Source organism: Panthera uncia, assembly GCF_023721935.1.
Source record: "Panthera uncia isolate 11264 chromosome B3 unlocalized genomic scaffold, Puncia_PCG_1.0 HiC_scaffold_1, whole genome shotgun sequence".
Classification (NCBI taxonomy): domain Eukaryota; kingdom Metazoa; phylum Chordata; class Mammalia; order Carnivora; family Felidae; genus Panthera; species Panthera uncia.
Genome location: NW_026057582.1, coordinates 96,459,415 through 96,478,945, shown reverse-complemented (window position 1 = coordinate 96,478,945; position 19,531 = coordinate 96,459,415). Strand labels below are relative to the sequence as shown.

The 19,531-nt window shown below is 35.7% G+C and overlaps 1 protein-coding gene and 1 pseudogene across 1 annotated transcript in view; both read left to right on the top strand.

Annotated features, from left to right (window-relative positions):
• The window catches only part of RFX7 (regulatory factor X7), a 134,171-nt gene that overhangs the window by 30,957 nt on the left and 83,683 nt on the right, over positions 1–19,531 (top strand). The gene's annotated exons all lie outside the window — the stretch shown is intronic.
• LOC125910026 (spliceosome-associated protein CWC15 homolog) lies at positions 14,376–19,507 on the top strand (annotated as a pseudogene).

The following is a 19,531-nucleotide window of genomic DNA, read 5'->3' as shown; positions in this document are numbered from 1 at the left end:
TATAGTCTCCTGATTTGATGAAAAGATTTTCTATCAGAATTTATAGATCCAATAACTGGTACTTAATAGAGAAATTTGTACCTTTCCTGGTTTACACTAGGAAAAAAGACAAGTTGAACATTAATGAGCTAATAAGCTTTCAATTTAAGATGAACAATTAACAGTTAACCCAAAGAAAATGGAAGTAATAAAGGTAAGGCTAGAAAATGAATATAAAACTAAGATACGATAGGATCGTCATCTAAATTGGTTTCTTTGTTGGGGGCACCTGGGTGGCACCTGGGTGGCTGTCCTTTAAGCATCTGACTTCTACTTGGGTCATGATCTCACAGTTGGTGAGTTCAAGCCCTGCGTCCCTCTCTTCACTGACAGCTCAGAGCCTGGAGCCTGCTTCAGATTCTGTCTCCCTCGCTCTCTGCCCTTCTCCCACTTGCACTATATCGGTCTCTTTCAACAAATGAATAAACATTAAAAAAATATAAATAAATTGGTTTTTTAAAAAAATCTTATTAAATGGTCAAGACTTAGAAATGATGATGGGGCAAGAAAAAAGTAGATGTAAATAATAGTAGGAATGAAAAATGAGACATAACTATGATGCAGCAGAGATTAAAATGAGGGTATTTGTAAGCAACCTTGATGCCACTTGTTTGCACACATTTTAAAATTTTAAAAATTGAAAGCAATGGATAAATTCCAAGAAAACTTGGGGCGCCTGGGTGGCTCAGTCGGTTAAGTGTCCGACTTCAGCTCAGGTCATGATCTCGCGGTCTGTGAGTTCGAGCCCGACGTCGGGCTCTGTGCTGACCGCTCAGAGCCTGGAGCCTGTTTCGGATTCTGTGTCTCCCTCTCTCTCTGACCCTCCCCCATTCATGCTCTGTCTCTCTCTGTCTCAAAAATAAATAAACGTTAAAAAAAAAAATTCCGGGGCGCCTGGGTGGCGCAGTCGGTTAAAGCATCCGACTTCAGCCAGGTCACGATCTCACGGTCCGTGAGTTCGAGCCCCGCGTCGGGCTCTGGGCTGATGCCTCGGAGCCTGGAGCCTGTTTCCGATTCTGTGTCTCCCTCTCTCTCTGTCCCTCCCCCGTTCATGCTCTGTCTCTCTCTGTCCCAAAAATAAAATAAACGTTGAAAAAAAAAAATTAAAAAAAAAAATTCCAAGAAAACTTTAAATTGCCCCAATAATAGAAAGACTGATTGCCCTTTAATCACTAAGGAAGTTGAATTCAGTTATTTAAAAAAACTGCCTGCAAATAAAATACCAAGTCCCAATAGTTTTATAAGTGAAATCTACACAAGTATTTAAGGAACAGATAATTGCAATCTTACACAAATTTAGAAATTAGAAAAAGAGGGAATACTCCATGGTCTTTATAAAATATATTTAAACTCTTGATACTCTTCCCTTCAAGAGGTGGAAATCTAATTCCCTCCCCTCTAGTGTGGGCTGGACCCAGTAACAAAAAAATGACAATGTGGGACTTTAGAGAATAGCTCATAAAAAGCACTGTAGCTTCTTCTTTACTCTTTTGGTTCACTTGATCTTGGAGAAGCCAGTAACATCATGAGGACACTCAAGCCTATGGAGTTACTTATGTGGTGAGGCACTGAGGCCTCCTGCCAACATCATGTGAGTGGGCCATCTTGGAAGGGGACTCTACAACCCCTGCTGACGTCCTGACCGAAACCTCATGAGAAACCTTTAGAAGCCTTTCCCAAGTTCCTGACCCACAGAAGGTGTTACATAATAAATGTGTGTTGGTTTAAACCAGTACATTTTGGGGTAATTTATTACACAGCAATAATTAAAACACATTCCTAATTAAAAAAAAAAAAAGGGCGCCTGGGTGGCTCAGTCAGTTAAGCATCTGACTTAGGCTCAGGTCATTATCTCACAGTCCATGAGTTTGAGCCACGCGTCAGGCTCCGTGCTGACAGCTCAGAGCCTGGAGCCTGCTTCAGATTCTGTGTCTCCCTCTCTCTTATCTTCTCCTGTTCATGCTGTGTCTCTCTGTCTCAAAAATAAACACTAAAAAAAAAACCAAACACATTTCTGTTCATATTGTGAGATTAGTGTAATCTTGGCATCCAAACCAGATAGGATATTAAAATGGCCTTTAATTTTACTATCCCACTCAAACATAGCAACAGAAAGTCCAAAACAAAAATTGCAAAATCAGCCAAAAATGTATTAAAAAAAGGTAATATACCTTAGCCAGCTTGAGTGTGTTACAGAGTGCAAAGTTAGTCCATTAGAAAATCTGTTCATATAATTTACCACTTTAACAAATGGAGAAAGACAAATTATTTGATTATCTGAATTAATGCAGGAAAATAATAACATAATAGCTGTGATAAAACTCTTAGCAAATTAAGAAGTTCCTTAATTGATAAAGAATGTCTACAAAGAACCCACAGAAAAACATACCAATTAGTAAAAAAGATCTAAAACACCTTTTTAAAAGTTAGAAACAACATATCAGTGCTTATTATCTCTCTTATCCATATTGTACAGTCTTAGCACATTCAGAAATTTAAAAAGTTGAGTAAAAGAAATAATTTGAAGAAACAGACATCCTAGGTTAAGCTATATAGAAAACTCCATAAAAATTATTGAAATGATTAGTAAGATAGTCTAGCAAAGTCCATTTGCATTTGTATATACAATAAAATTTTTATATAAAATATATAAATTAAAAGCATTCATAACAAAAAGATTCTTATAAATCTACATAGAAACATGCAAGCCTTTATTTTAGAAGATTTTAAAAGCTTATTGAAAGATTTTTAAGTAATTTAGACCTAAATAAATGGAGAAATGTACCACTACCATAAAAACTTTTTCATATCTTACCAAATAAGTCTACAGATTCAATGCGATTTTAACCAAAATAATGTTTTCAAAAACCCACACAATCTAATTTTAAGCTTTTTTGCAGATAGGTAATGGCTTATAATAGCCGAGATGTTCCTGAAGGACAAAGTTAAGCACTTTTAATATCAAATGTCAAGACTAGTTGTGACTACAGTATTTTTGGCACAGAGTTCCAGTTTCTCCATATTCTTTGCAACACTTGTTATTTTGTAGTGTTTTTTTAATCCATTCTGATGGGTATGAGGTGGTATATCCTTTTTTAACCTATGGACATTCAGTTGCTTCAGCACCATTTGTTGAAAATCTGTCCTCCATTGAGTTGCTTTTGCATGTTTGTCAAAAGTCAGTAGAACATATTTGAATGGATCTGTTTCTGGGTGTTGTGTTCCATTGATCTTGTGTCTATCACTGCCAATACACTTAATGCACATCAGCTTCATAAAATGAATTGGGAAGTTCCTTTCTATTTTCTGGAAAAGATTATGTAGAATTGGTGTTGTTAAATGTTTGGTAGAATTCTCTAGCATTTCTGAGCATTTATATTTAATTCTAAAGTTTTGTTAATCATGTGTCAACCTAATGAAAGTGAAAACATAAGTCACATACTGAGAGAAGATAGTTGCAACACAGCTGAAAGATTAGTATTTGAAATATAAAGAAGTTTTACAGATTACTAAGAAAGAGAAGCAAATAGAAATTTGGGCAGAAACCATAAATCAGGCCTTTTATTAAAAGGATACATGATTCAAAAAAACCCACCAAAACATGCTCAGACTTGTTTTCAGAGAAAGGCAAATCAAGACAACAATTTTATACCCACCAGACTTGGCAAAAATTAAATGTCTCCTCCTGCTGGCTATTAAAACTCTGTCCCTTGACTGTTACCTTCATTTTGTGTTTTCTCTTCTTTGGTCCTGTAGGCGGGAGTGTTTAATCCAGATTCAGGATTTAGAAAGATCACAGTATTTTTTGGAGTGTGTTCTTTATTTTGCTTGTGACATCTTCTAAAATCCCCCTCCTTAGAGGAAATAACTGTCTTTTTGTTTTTGTTGTCTTAGTTGGCACCCTTGTATGTATTTAAAAAAGTTTTTTTAATGTTTATTTTTGAGGGGGAGGAGTGTGAAGGGGAGGGGCAGAGAGAGAAGGAGACACAGAATCCAAAGCAGGCTCCAGGCTCTGAGCTGTCAGCACAGAGTCCAATGTGGGGCTCGAACCCACAAACCATGGGTTTGTGAGATAATGACTTGATCCAAAGTCAGATGCTTAACTGACTGAGCCACCTAGGCACCCCATTTAGATCCCTTTTGGTTCTAGACAATGTGGTTATTTTAGATGTTTCTGTGTACATTATTTATCCTGTTTGCTTGATTACTTCTTTAAACTTTGTGCTGTTAACAGAGTTTTAAGCATATCTAGTTTAACTGTATTAGCTTTAGAATCAATTGGATGAGTTTTTGACCCTCCCATTTGATTCATAAAAGTTTGTTTTTTGATCTGTAGGAGCATAAGACCAAAATGAGATTTTTTTTTTTGCAGGATTTTAACTAAATTAATCTTGTATTTCATAGCTATTATTACTTGAATTAGGAATGGGGGAGAATATTATAGCTCTGTGGATAGAATAATACAGATCATTGCCTATTTTACTTTATCAAATCAAAAAGGTGTTCCTGATAATTTAGTCCTCAGAGTTCCCATTAGAATATTGTTGGAACTAGACCCTGAAAGCCTAGTTTAGCAGTATATACTTCTTAAAGCCCTTACCACTATCTACCTAGGATTGATTCTTCCTGGGGTTGTGAGAGTCGTCTTACTGTGCTTTTAGATCATCATTTCCCAAATTGGGATACTAGTTCCTCAACATCCATGAAAATAAAGTTTCTTCACTAAATTAGTTGGGAAATGCTATGTCCTGTAGCTGTTTTTTTAAACCCCTATCAAATGGACACTGTGCTTATTGACATACTGAGATCCTTGAATAGTCAGATATTATAGGGATGGAGAAACCTAGAATATGTTTAATATTGTTTAATTCAGCAGTTCCTAAATTGACTTGAATATTGGCACTTTTTCCATGGGATGCCTGTTCATATTAAGAGGAGCAGTCCTTATGAAATGCAGCTCTAGAATATTGGTAATAACATATACTAACCTTGCATTGAAGTTCTCTGTTCCGGATGGTATATGGCTGGCTTCTGATATATTCTTACTCCCTTATCTGGCACTTATATTCTGCCTGTGTTGTTACTGACTGTGCTTTATCATCTGGGATTGTGATTCTTGGTTTTAAGTGAAGGGCAATAGGTTATTAAATAAGTCACTTCTTTTTTTGGAGGATATATGTGGGATACTGATACTGTTCTAGTAAAATCTAGAAAGAAATTATTCTGCATGTATCATGGTTGAGGGCAGTCTAAGAGATTTGAATTTCTATACATACTTTCTAAGGAGAAAGCCCTGTAATTAGAAGTAACAGATGACCTGTTTTGTCTCTGCGTGCTCACCTCTGAAGGTGTCATCAAACTTTTCTGATATTCTTTTAAGTATAGTCCATGAGAGTTATTGTGCCATAGACCTAAACTGTCCAGTACACTAGTCACTAGCTACATGTGGCTGTTGAGCACTTAAACATGGCTAAATCATATTAAAATATGTTAAGTATTAAGTACATACTGAATTTCAAAGACTTAGTGTGAAAAAAGGATCTAAAATATTTCAGTATTTCTTATATTGATTATATATTGAAGTGATCTTTTTGATGTATTAATATTTTGTTAAAATTAATTTCATCATTTTTACTACTTAATGTGACTACTAGATAAGATTACTTATGTGGGTTGTGTTGTATTTCTGTTGGATAGTGAAACATTTTCCCCATGAACTGACAGGTATCAGAGACTAAAACTCATTATTTAGGTTTTTATGAAGTTTTCTAGCCCCAGAAATATTTCCGTATTTGTTTTTGTTTTGGAAAATTTTGGCCTAAGATCTTATGATCCTTCGTTTCATAAGTCTCTTTGAAGTATCTCAAGAGATTACTACCAGACTTACTACATGGAATTGTGGTTTAGGCACAGGGAGAAAGGTGGAAAATCTAGAAGTTTCTAACTATATCATTAATAAATAATTTTACCTATTTCCATTGATAACTATTCTACTTTAAAAACATGTTAGTCTTCGTATCTTCTCATTAAACCATCATTTGAACATTAAATATTCTTTGATCTTCTTAGATAGCCCTTTGCTTTATAGACCGGAACAACATTTTTAGATCGGGCTCACCACTTTTGGTTCTTTTAATGCTTTTTGGGAGAGAATTTTAGTAACAACTATCAAATTGGTTTTCATGGTTTTTGCCTTTCATTATGACAAAAGTCCTGTGATTCTTGGGGCTAAACAGAGGACAAGGACATTAAACATGGTGGCTACATTTTTTAGAATAGATTTGGGGATACTGAACCCTTTATTACCCCAATATAGTCTAGAAGAGAGTAGTAAGTTATGTCTCAAGAGTGAAGGCAGTGTACACAAGTGTCATTTCAACTACAGTTTTAAGTTTATATGAGACATTAATATTTTTTATTTTTTAGAGAGAGAGGGCGCAAGTGAGCGAGGGGCAGAGAGAGAGAGAGAGAGAGAGTGTCAGGGCTCACCAGGGGCTCGGTTTATTTTGTTTTTTTGTTTTTTACCTGATGCGGGGTTCGTCCTCACCAGAAGTGGGGCATGAGTTCACCCAAAGTGGGGCTGGAGCTCACCCAATGCAGGGCTCATGCTCACCGGATACGGGACTCGAACTCCCCAACTGTGAGATCATGACCTGAGCCAAAGTCACATGCTTAACGACTGAGCCACCTAGGCACCCTAAATAATAATTACTTTACTATTATTGTTATTATTATTATTAATTTTATTATTTTATTAATTTTATTATTTATTATTTATAAATTTATTTATTTATTATTTATAATAATATTTATTATTTATTAATTTTTATTAATTTTATTATTGTTATTATTATTAATTTTTGAGAGAGGGAGGGAGGGTCAGAGAGAGAGAGAGGGAGATTGAGAATCCCAAGCAGGCTCTGCACCATCAGTGCAAGCCCCCAGTGCAGGGCTTTAACTCATAAACTGTGAGATGATGACCTGAGCCACAATCAAGAGGCAGATGCTCAACTGACTGAGCTTTTCAGGCACCCAGTATACTTTCTGATCTGCATATCCAGCATTATTGCCTGAGTCTGCCATCTTAGAAGATATCTCATTTTAACTGTGGTCCTCTACAGCAATTCCTACTTTGGTTTCCTTGTTTTGGGATCTCAGTTAAGAAGTCTAGTAAGTATCTGATAATAATAGATTGGCTTAATGCATTCAGTTTAAAAAGACTTACATGTCACCTATTGGTGACGTCTAAGGTACATCCAAAGAAAATGAAGGCACTTATCCCTATGTGGTTTTCATTTTAAAGATCTGCCTTATTTCTGACCTAGCTTTCTTATAACATAACACAAGAAAATACTAAGCTGCATGGCCCTGTCACTCTTTTTTGGAAGCTATGCAGCAGAGGAAGAAGAGTAATTACCCTTACTGGGCTATCCACATGGTTCTGTCTTGCCTTGTGTTTTAGTTTGCTTTTTAAAGTTTTATATGTTTATTATACAAATTCAGATAAGAACAAAAAGTTTAAAAACTTTTTGAAAGTTTGAAAAGAGTAAAACCTCTTCAAAATTTCATCTTCCAAAGAAAACAGAATCATCCTTATAGATGGGTGTCAGTGTTGCCTCATGTTTCATTTCATTATTTTTATGGGCATTATTACCTGTTCTATAGACCAGGTAAATTTGCCTGTATTTGGAACTAGAGGCTGCCTCTGCAGATCAGCACTAGAGGGCATTGAAGCCCAGCAAAAAGTGTATGACTTGGGAGCTAGCCAAAACCTTCATTCAGCTCACTTACTGGCAATACCTCATGTTTTCTGGAGAAGGAAGTTCCAAAATGATGGGACTGGGACACAGTTGTTCTTTCTTCTTAATTAAAATCCCTGTGTAGAATAGAGCCATGATTATCTGGTATAATAGTAGCATTTTTACTGGATAATGTTCCCAAATAAAAAATCAATGTGTGACTTAGCACAAGTCATTTAAACTCTTTTGATTCTCAGCTTACTGTAAATGAAAGGGTTAGATGAGATTTAGTTTCATTTCGCATTTATTAAGAATCTGTTACTTGCTTGTTATTGCAATATAGGACTTTTATATAGATCATCTTGTTTAATCTTCACAAAAAAACTTTGGAGGACGTATCCTGTACCTCAAGAGAAAAAGAGGTCATTTAAGTAAAGGGCATATAGCAGAATTGGAATTCTTTCTTTCATAAACCATGTTTTCTTCACTACATATACCATGATGTTTCTTACTAAATTTATTCGAACAGTTCCTTTTAACTTTTAAAAAGTATATTGCATGGGGCGCCTGGGTGGCTCAGTTGGTTAAGTGACCGACTTCGGCTCAGGTCATGATTTCATAGTTTGTGGGTTCAAGCCCCGCATCGGGCTCTGTGCTGACAGCCTGGTCTGCTTTGGATTCTGTGTCTCCCTCTCTCCCATTCGTTCTCTCTCTCTCTCTCTCTCTCTCTCTCTCTCTCTCTCTCTCAAAAATTAATAAAACATTAAACATTTTTTAAGTATTAAAAATAAAAAGTATATTGCATGAACACATGCTTTCCTATCATTTGACTACTTTGAACTTTTATTATAAACCTAAAAATCTGCACATTGGAAAAAAATGGGCAGGTACACAGATTGAGACTAAAGAGAATAGCAAAATTTGTTTAGTATCTTGCCTCCCGAAAGCACAGACTTTTCAGTCCTTGAAGAGCAAATTTTAATAGTAAAATTCAGCATTTGGAATAACCAGCATTCATATAGATATCTATATGTGGAGAACAACAAAACAAGGAAAATACCTCATTAGAGAGTTACTAAAGTGAATCATAGTCTAAACTTTTCAAATACCAGTAACATACTCTGGATCACTAAATAGCTGTTTAATAAACATTGATTAACTCAGTAGATGTTCAGTATAGTAGATGATTCTGTGATTCTTAGTTTTGTTTGTAGTCGTCTAGAGTTTAAGTCCTTCATAGTTTTAATCTGTATCAGATTTTTAGATATCAAACTACCATCTTAGCTATAGGACCTTTGTGTTTAATGATTTGCTTTTCTTTTGAAAAGAATCTGTTAAGCATTCCTCTTTTTAAACATTCTATTTTGAAAAGTTCAATTGTATACAGAAAGAAAATACAGTGTACTCTCATGTCCTTATTCAGCTTCTACAACTAATCTCATAGCTAAATATATATATGTATATATATTTAATATTTAAATTAATAAAATTAATTTATTTTAACTTAATATTATATCTATATTATGTATATATATTATGTATATCTAAATCTCTCCTGAGTATTTTGAAGGAAATCCTGAACATCATATCATCTGCAAATTACTATAACTATATGATCAATCCACCAAAAAAAGTAATAGTCACGCCTTAATATCTACAAGCATACAGTTCATACTCATATTTTTATGTCTTATTTTTTTTCCTTTATAGTCTGAATTGGTATCTTTATATTGCTGTTGGTTGATGTCTCTTCATCTGTAGGTCATCTTTTAAAATTTTTCTTATAGTTTTTTTATCTGTTGAAGAAACCGAATCATTTGTTCTCTGGAGTTTCCCACAGTCTGGGTTTTGCTGATTTCAATCCCATGCTGCTTTTTATCATGTTTTTCATCTGCTCTATTTCCTATATATTGGTAGTTAGATATAAATATGGTTCAATATTAGACCTGATTTAATATTTTGGCAAGAATACTTTGTAGGTGGTTTTGTATACATCCATCAAGAGGCTAAGCCACCTTTTACTCTTACGGAATGTACTTCCTCAACTATACTGAGTGAGCTAGGTACCATAATCTTGCTAACTAGGGAGCTATTTTTCTGTTGAGGGCCACTGAAGCAGAAGTCTTTGTAGGTCACATTCTTCTTCCCTTTATTTCTATTGTGCCCTTCCCCCCCACCCCGCCCCAGTTTGACCTTAAGGTTAGGAATTATTGGGGAAGAGACTGTCTACCCACGTGTTGTATGTTTATAGATTTTTTTTTAAGTAGGTAGGCTTCATGCCCACTGTAGAGCCCAGTGTAAGGCTTGAACTCATGACCCTGAAGTCTGAGCTGAGATCAAGAGTCAGATGCGTAACCAACTGAGCCACCCAGATGCCCCATGTTCCTGGATTATTTAGTTAAGGATACAGAAGCCAAATGACTATTCTGAATAATAGTAAAGGCAGCATATGTTTAAACTGCTTTTTTGATCCCTGTAGGTTTTCTTCCATGCATACAACTACCTTTCCTACAGGAAAAGTTCAGTTAGAATTGCTGTAGCAAATGTGTGATATAGCTTTGCCCTTTAAACGTAGGCTTTCATTAAAATTCTGCAAAGACAAAAACCAAGTGATAGTTCTACAGCATCACAGCTTTCCAGATACTGAACCAACTCAGCACCAGCAAGGCCGCATTCTCATCCTGGGAGAGAGAAAGCAGAGTTGTTACCCAGTTACATGATCAGTATCTTTGCTTCAGGGTTCCAAAGTTATGGAAAGCCCATCTTCCTACAGCCTTCCCTCTCTGTCTGCTTTTAATATCCTTTGACTTGTATAGTTTTGATACTTAAGTTTGCACCAAGGAGCATAATCTGAATACTTTTTCCCACACTCCTCTCCCTGCTTTGCCTCTGTCTCCCATCTTTCTCTGTCCCTCATTTTATTGAGCACACATTGCCTAATGTGTACCAGGAAAAGTGCTAGACTTAGGAAACACAAACAAGACTGCAGCCTCATCTACAAGGAAAAGGGTGGACCACTGGGACCTTTAGTCATCTATATGAAAAAATATGTGTATGTATATCACACACAGAATCGAGGGAAACACGTCCCAAATGTGAAAAGCAAACATTTAAAAGAAAATACATCTCTTTGTGACCTCGTAATAATGGAGAATTTTTAAAAACAATACACCAAAAGCACTTTTCATGAAGAAAAATACTAATAAATTTGGCTATATTAAAATTAAAGCTTTTTGTTACAAATCAAAACCACAATGAGATACCACCTTACACCTGTTAGAATGGTTAATATTAACAACTCAGGCAACAACAGATGTTGGTGAGGATGCAGAGAAAGAGGATCTCTTTTGCATTGTTGGTGGGAATGCAAGCTGGTGCAGCCACTCTGGAAAACAGTATGGAGGTTCCTCAAAAAACTAAAAATAGAACTACCCTACGACCCAGCAATTGCACCACTAGGCATTTATCCAAGGGATACAGGTGTGCTGTTTCGAAGGGACACATGCACCCCCATGTTTATAGCAGCACTATCAACAATAGCCAAAATATGGAAAGAGCCCAAATGTCCATCGATGGATGAATGGATAAAGAAAATGTGGTATATATATACAATGGAGTATTACTCAGCAGTCAAAAAGAATGAAATCTTGTCATTTACAACTACGTGGATGGAACTGGAGGGTATTGTGCTAAGGGAAATTAGTCAGAAATAGACAAAAATCATATGACTTTCACTCATATGAGGACTTTAAGAGACAAAACCGATGAACATAAGGGAAGGGAAACAAAAATAATATAAAAACAGGGAGGGGGACAAAACAAAAAAGACTCATAAATATGGAGAACAAACTGAGGGTTGCTGGAGGGGTTGTGGGAGGGGGCGTGGGCTAAATGGGTAAGGGGCATTAAGGAATCTACTGAACTCATTGCTTCACTGTATACTAACTAATTTGGATGTAAATTTTAAAAAATAAAAAATAAAGTTAAATCAAAAAATTAAAATTAAAAAAAATAAAATTAAAGCTTTTTGTAAAGTGGCACCATAAAAAGAAAAACAAGCTGCAGATGAGGAAAAAATACTTGTAATTCAAATAATTGGCAAAGGATTAGTATAAAAGTATAAAGAGGACTCCTATAAATAATATTATTATAAGAATAATAGCGAACAGCAAAGTAGAAAAATGGTGAAGGATATGACTAGGCAGTACACATAAGAAAGCCTAGAGGGCAGGGGCACCTGGGTTGCTTAGTCAGTTAAGCATCGGACTTCAGCTCAGGTCATAATCCCATGGTTCCTGGGTTTGAGCCCTGCATCGGGCTCTGCTGCCAGCTCAGAGCCTGGAACATGCTTCAAATTCTGCTTCCCCCTTTTTCCCTGCTATTTTCCCACTCGCCTCTCTCTCTCTCTCTCTCTCTCTCTCTCTCTCTCTCTCTCTCTCAAAAATAAGTATTTAAAAGAAGAGCTTAGTAGGCAATAAACATGTAAGGATGTTAAACTTCACTAATAGAGTAGTACGTATTAAAACAATGAAATATTTCACACACATCACATTGGAAAAAGTCCGTCATTACCAGATTTTGCAGAGGATAGAGAAATTATTCTCTTACACAGCTTTTGGAGAATACTTTAAAGGGCAATTTAGCAATAATTAGAAAGTTGAAGATCAACATACCAGAATTCTTCTGCAAGGTTTGTTTATGTATGTTTGTATATAAGCCTGTCTGAGAGAAAGTGTTGCAATGTGCATAGCAAGATCTGTGTGCCAAATGTTTGTTGGGATGTTGTGTGTTATAGTATAGAGCTGGAAACTCCATAAGTCTTTCAGTGGAAGGGTGTACAAATAAAAAGTAGTATGTTCAATACTATGTGTATTAGTTTCCTAGGGTTGCTGTAACAAAGTACCATAGAGTAGGTGGCTTAAACAACAGAAATTTATTTTCTTGCGGTTCTGGGGGCCAGAATTCCAAGATCAAGGTGTTAGCAGGGTTGATTCCTTCTGAGGGTTATGAGGCAAGGATCTTCCAGGTTGCTTTCCTTGGCTTGTAGATGGCCACCTCCCATATCTCTTCACATCATCTTCCTTTCATGGGTGTCTCTGTGTCTGCATTTCCCCATTTTATTAGCATAGCTGTGGTGTTGGATTTGAGCACACCCACATGTCTGATTGATTTATCTTAACTTGATTGCTTCTGTAAAGACTCTGTCATCAAATAAATTCACATTGTGAGGTATTGAGGATTGGGACATAATTCAATCCATAGCACTGTGTAACAGTTAAAATGGATAAACTAGAATGAATCAAAATAGATACACTTTTTCTAAGGCCTAGTAAGTAAAAGGGGGATGAATGATACATGCATCATAATTCCATGTTTATAAAGTAAACAAAGCTGCTTCATATCGTTTAGTGACATATAGCAGTCCCCCCCAACCCCCCATCCAACAGGGGATATGTTCCAAGACCCCGTGGATGCCTGGAACCATGGATATACTACCTATGTTTTTGCCTATATGTACATACATACATACATACATACATACGTACATACCTATGATAAAGCTTAACTTATAAGTTAGGTACAATAAGAAATTAATGGCAAACATTAATAAAATAGAACAATTATAACAATATGATAAAAGTTATGTGAATGTGGTCTCTCAAAATACCTTACTGTACTCACCCTTCTTATAGTGATGTGATATGGTAAAATGCTTACACGATGAGATGAAGTGCAGTGAATGATGTAGCTATCATGACATAGAGCTAGGCTACTAATGACCTTCTGATTATACATCAAAAGAAGATCTTCTGTTTCTGGACTGTGGTTGACTTTGGGTAACTGAAACTATGGAAAGCGAAACCACAGGTAAGGGGGGACTAGTGTACTGAATATTTGTCATAAAAATATAAACATTCATAGGAATGGTAACCAAGAAGTTCTGGATAGTAGTCTGCACCAACAAAGGAATTGTGAAATGAAATTGGAAAAGAGCCCAGAGGGGCTTCAGTTTTATCCATAAAGTTTTCTTCCTTAAGGGAAAAAAAGGTGGGGGAAATGTTCAGATTTGTTCAAACTGGCTGGCAGGAACATGTGTATTATATTATTCTCTATAACTTTACTATATATTTGCAACTGGGTAATTTCAAAAAGTAATAGAAAAGATACTAACTCAGTGAATGGGAAAATGTCAGTAAGAAGTTGAAAGCTTAATTTTAATGATATGAATAATTAAATAGTAGGCAAAAGTTACCTGGTAATAGAATTAATTCTTCTAGTTGAAATTAGTTTTAATTTTCTGAACAACAAAGTGAGTTTTATGATAAAATTAACAAATGCTTGTAGTACCTTGTTTTTTTTTTTTGTTTTTTTTTTTAATTTTTTTTTTAACGTTTATTTATTTTTGAGACAGAGAGAGACAGAGCATGAACGGGGGAGGGGCAGAGAGAGGGAGACACAAAATCTGAAACAGGCTCCAGGCTCCGAGCTGTCAGCCCAGAGCCCGACGCAGGGCTCGAACCCACGGACCGCGAGATCGTGACCTGAGCCGAAGTCGGACGCTCAACCGACTGAGCCACCCAGGCGCCCCAATACCTTGTTTTTTTTAAAAAAGGCAAGAAGTTCATTTTTCATACCTAATGAAGTTTGAACTTTTGAAGTAACTCGTTTGTAGAGCACTTATTAGGGAACTTCTTATGTGTGAGTTGACACATAATGTATGAATGACTTTGTTCTCTACTTTCTAGAGCAGTAGCTCTCAACTAGGGACATGTGGTAATATGTAGGGCATTTTTGGTTGTCAGAATGTCTACTGACATTTAGTGGGCATCATCCAGTAACGCCAAACATTCTATAAAGCATAGAACAAACTTCACAGTAAAGGAGGATGCCATAATGGTGTCTGTATGATTTCCAGAGGTTGCTACATCAGACCTCTGCCAATTAGAAAAGATGACAACAGCGGCTAGACCAGCTTTTGAACCTGCAAGAAGTGGGCGAGGAGAAGGAGAAGGTGATTTGAACCACCTCTTAAAGCAATATTCAAGTAGAGAACCTCTCATACAAAGATAAAATACAAACTACTCAGTATGCCCCTGAAGAAGTTCAGAACCATGGCTGCAGGACAGACAAGAAGGGAGAGACAGAGCTACTATAAGAGAGAAAAAGAGATCATCTGACATGAGAACATACAACCTCCTTTTCAATGTCAAAAACGCCTTGGTGGGGCGCCTGGGTGGCTCAGACTGTTAAGCATCTGACTCCAGCTGAGGTCATGATTTCACGGCTTGTGAGTTCAAGCCCCATGTTGGGCTCTGTGCTGACAGCTCAGAGCCTGGAGCCTATTTCGGATTCTGTGTCTCCCTCCCTCTCTCTGTCTCTCTCTCAAGAATAAACAATAAAAATTTTTGGAAAAAAAAAATGCCTTGATGAGACCAGATACCTCCTGCAGCCTTGATGCAGATGATACTCTAACAGACGAGGAAGATGAAGATGAAAATTATGAAGAAGAGAGTGATGATGTGATACTTCAGCTCTTCTTGCAGAACTAGAAAAATTTTTTTTAATTGATGAAGAGCAGGCCAGGAAGGAACAAGAATAGAAGGCAGAAGAGGAAAGAATAAGTATGAAAAACATGGAGTGGAAACCCTCTGCTTAATCTCACTGGCCCATTCCAGCCTCAGGCCAATTTCAAAGTTAAAAGAAGGTGGGATGATGGTGTTGTTTTCAAGAATTGTGCAAAAGGTATAGATGATCAGAGGAAAGACAAAAGATTTGTAAATGATACATTGTCATCTAAATTTCACAAAATGTTCATGCAGAAATATATTAAATACTACAGTTTTATGTGCTTGCTTAAAGACTGTAAAATGTAAATGATCAAAAGCATTTTGGGTTATAAAAATTAACATTGGTACTTCGTTGATTAGGTTGTGTAGTATCTAGGTGAGTTTTTCTTAGTTTTATGATCACAATTTGGTTTTCATTAAGGTAAAATTTACATAATCTAAAATTAGCCACTTAAAATGCCCAATTGAGTGACATTTAGTACTTTTATATTTACAAGGCTTTGTAACCATCACCTCTGTCTAGTTCCAAAATATTTCATCACCTCAAAATGAAACCCCATATGAGTGTAATTAAGTAGTCACTCCCCAATTTCCTGTCCCCTCAACCTCTGGCCACCACCAGTCTGCTTTCTATGTCTGTGGATGTAGATACTCTTGGATATACATTATAACTTACAATACATGACCTTTTATGTTTGCCTTCTCTAAATATAAAATTTTCAAGATTCAACCATGTTTTAGTATGGATCAGTACTTCATTCTTTTTTGTGGCTGAATGATATTCCATCATATGGATGTGTACCACATTTTGTTTGTTCATCTGTTGATGGACATTTGGGCTGTTTCCACCTTTTGACTCTTATGAATAATGTGTCTATGAATATTTATGTGCACATTTTTATTTTAATACTCATTTTCATTTTGGGTATATACCTAGGAGTAGACTTGCTGGGCCTTGTGGTAATTCTGTGTTATTTGAGGAAGGAACAAACTGCTTTCTGCAGCAGCTGTACGGTCTTACATTCCTGTCAGTAGTATTCAGTGGTTCCAATTTCTCCACGTCCTCACCAACAGATCCCAGTTATTTTTAAGAAGACATAGTAAGTATATAAATAAATATTTCTGGATGATGGTGTTAAGGGTAGGTTGCTTTTTAAAAATATTTTACCTTTCAAACTTTATAGAATTAGCCACTATTACTGTGGTTATTTTTTAAAATGTGAAATTTTGTTTGTTCTCATTTGAGCAAACTAAAATTCTTCACATTCATTATAGATAAGTATAAGGCAAAACTGTCTTTTACTTTGATGACTGTGAGTTGAGTCATAATCTACAAAAAGGATCTGAAGTCAATATATTTTTAATAGAATTAATTATTTTACAGGAAGAGGAAGCTAACAAAGAGTTTGACTTGTCCTGACAAGGCTAGAATGCAAGAGCTTCTTACAGTTGATATATTACACTGTACCTCACCTACCTCAGATTTTCCATGAGTGAAGTCTAATATCTAGCATTCATAAATCACAATTTCTGCAACACAAGAATTTTGAATCAGATATTTAGGAACTGTGATTCACTTTTAATTCTGACTTGGAGACTCTACATAAATGTAGAAAAAATATTGAACTTTTGGATGGAGGCCAAACCTGTTGTTAGAGAGATGAGTGAGAGTCTCTTAATATGATGTTATCTGTAATAAATAGTTTATAAACAATTTGTAGAAACTGGAGAAACAGTCTCTGAAATGTTTCTAGCAAGGAGTCTCTAAATGTTCATTCAGGCATACTACTACTTACAGAGTATTATATTCGGTGTATGTTTGACCCATGACTGCTAATTTATTGTATCATATTTAAGTCTGAAGAAAAGAGAATATTACATGGTTATTTTTATTAAGTGTTTCTGTGGGTAAAGTAGGCTTAGACTAATTTTTTTTTAACATCTACTTTCTAAAATTACTGTCTCTTTTGTATAACCCCACTAGCACGAGGTAAGAAGTTATTTCCAGCTTCACTTTTTAATTCAATTTAGGGAAAACAAAATATGCTTTCTCAAGCTGTATCTCTCTTCCTTAAATTAGTATAAGCTCTTCTTGCTGGTGTGTTTCCTTCTTTTTCCTACTCTATAGGTCTAGGTTTAAGGTTTTTACTTCGTAACATTGTGTTGATCTGACTTGACGTGCAAAGCTTAAACTGAAAGATGGGGCAGATGAATGATTAGCATGTTCCCTAACCTTAGTAGTTATAATACCACAGCAAAATTGTGATACTGATATTGTGTTATTTTTGTCTAATACCAATTACCAGATTGATACTATTTAAAATGTTTACAAAACTAACAATTTTTTTAAGAAAACAGTGAGACCAGAAGTTTGATGCATTTGAAATCTAATAAATTATCAACAATTTAGAAAATGTCAAAAAACATAGAAAAATATTCATGTTAAACATATTATCATTTGAACATAAGTTATTCGTCGATAAAATTAATGAAATGGTTTTATTCAAAAATAAAAATGAAGAACTATACTATCTACCTTTTTAAAAATGCTCAAATGTGCATCAGTGGTTCATTATTAGAGTGGTGAATGTATTTTTATGTATATTTTTCCTGTTTCTGAAAAATGTTCTTAAATAGGAAAAATAATAGAAAAAGTAATTATAAGTTAATTCTAAATATATCCACAGATAATACCATTTCTTGTTTTATAAGTTCAAGACTTTTTAATTTAAATTTTTATATATTTTTCATTTTTGACCAAAGTCTTTGATGCTTATGGCTCAATGAGTTCAAAAAGGTCTTAAGATTTGTTCAGAAGTTCCCCAACAACTAAACTCGTTGCCTGTCAGAGAGAAAGCCAAAAGGAATAAATACCTCCTGTCTCTTCTTTTGCTCTATCTCCTTCCAGTGACTGATACTGGCTCACTGGAAACCAAAGAAGGGAGCCATATAGATACAGTGCATGAGGCCAGCCTCCTGGGTTATTGCAAAGGATGAGAACTGGATCTGGAAGGATTTTCTGGCAAACAGAAAATATCCAGCCCAATCATTTTGATTTTAAGACATCACTCTTTATTTCTGTGTTTTAAAATGTATATATAGTATCCAGTTTTTGTTCCTTACCTTTGTGAAGATTTGATTATATTTTTTTCTTCTTGCATAGCCTTCTAGTAGGGGTTTCATGCCCTCTTTTTAACAGGAATGTTCTGATTTTCATATTAGGGATTTCCCCCAATTGTGTAACTATTTGAGTATATTTAAGAGTGAGCCAGAAAGGCTTAGAAACTTTTTATAGGTGATTGGGGCTTCTGCTTTCTGATTCAATAGGTCTAGAGTGGGGCCCACAAGTTTGCATTTGTAACTACTCCCAGGTGATGGTAGTCCAAGAATTATATTTTAAGAATCACTTCATTAGGGAATGCTCTTGAGATTCACATCTATGGAAAGAATGGAAGAAGGCAGAGGGAAAATTAAAGTGTAGTGCTGGAGTATTTGGAAGCTGGAATCATCCATCAGAGTTGGTCCAAGGTGGAGTAAGGAACTGGGCCTTTATATCCCCATGTTGATCAGTCTCTGGGTTTGGGCTGTTCCTGGAAGGAGATATGACTTGGGGAGTGAAGTTTTCTTCAGCATAGACACCCCCCAGACAACAGAGATCTTTCTGCTGGAAGCACTACCAGCAGCTGAAGGGCAAAATTCTTTCCTGTAAAGGGCAGATGGGGCAAAAAGAGTTCATACGTCCTCCTTCCAAGCCAACCCCACCCTCATCCTAAGACATCCACTTTTTCTAATTTTTCTTTCACCATAGATTGATTTTGCCAATGCTAGAACATCATATAAATGGAATTGTACAGAGTGAACTTTTCCGGGTGGTGTCTTTGGCTCAGTATAATATCTACTAGATTCATCTATGTGTTTGTATGTATATATAAGTCTTTTTTTTTTTTTTTAATTTGCTAAGTACTATGAATATACCACATTTTTATCCATTCTTCTATTGACTGCCATTTAGATTGTTTTCAGTTTGGGGCTATTGTGACTAAAGATGCTGTGAACATTATTGTAAAAGACTGTTTTGTGAATAGTTTCATTTCTTTTAAATAAATACCTAGGAGTAGAATTGTTGCATTGAAACATAGGTTTATATTTAACTACCAAATTTTTCAAAGTGGTTTTTCCTTTTAC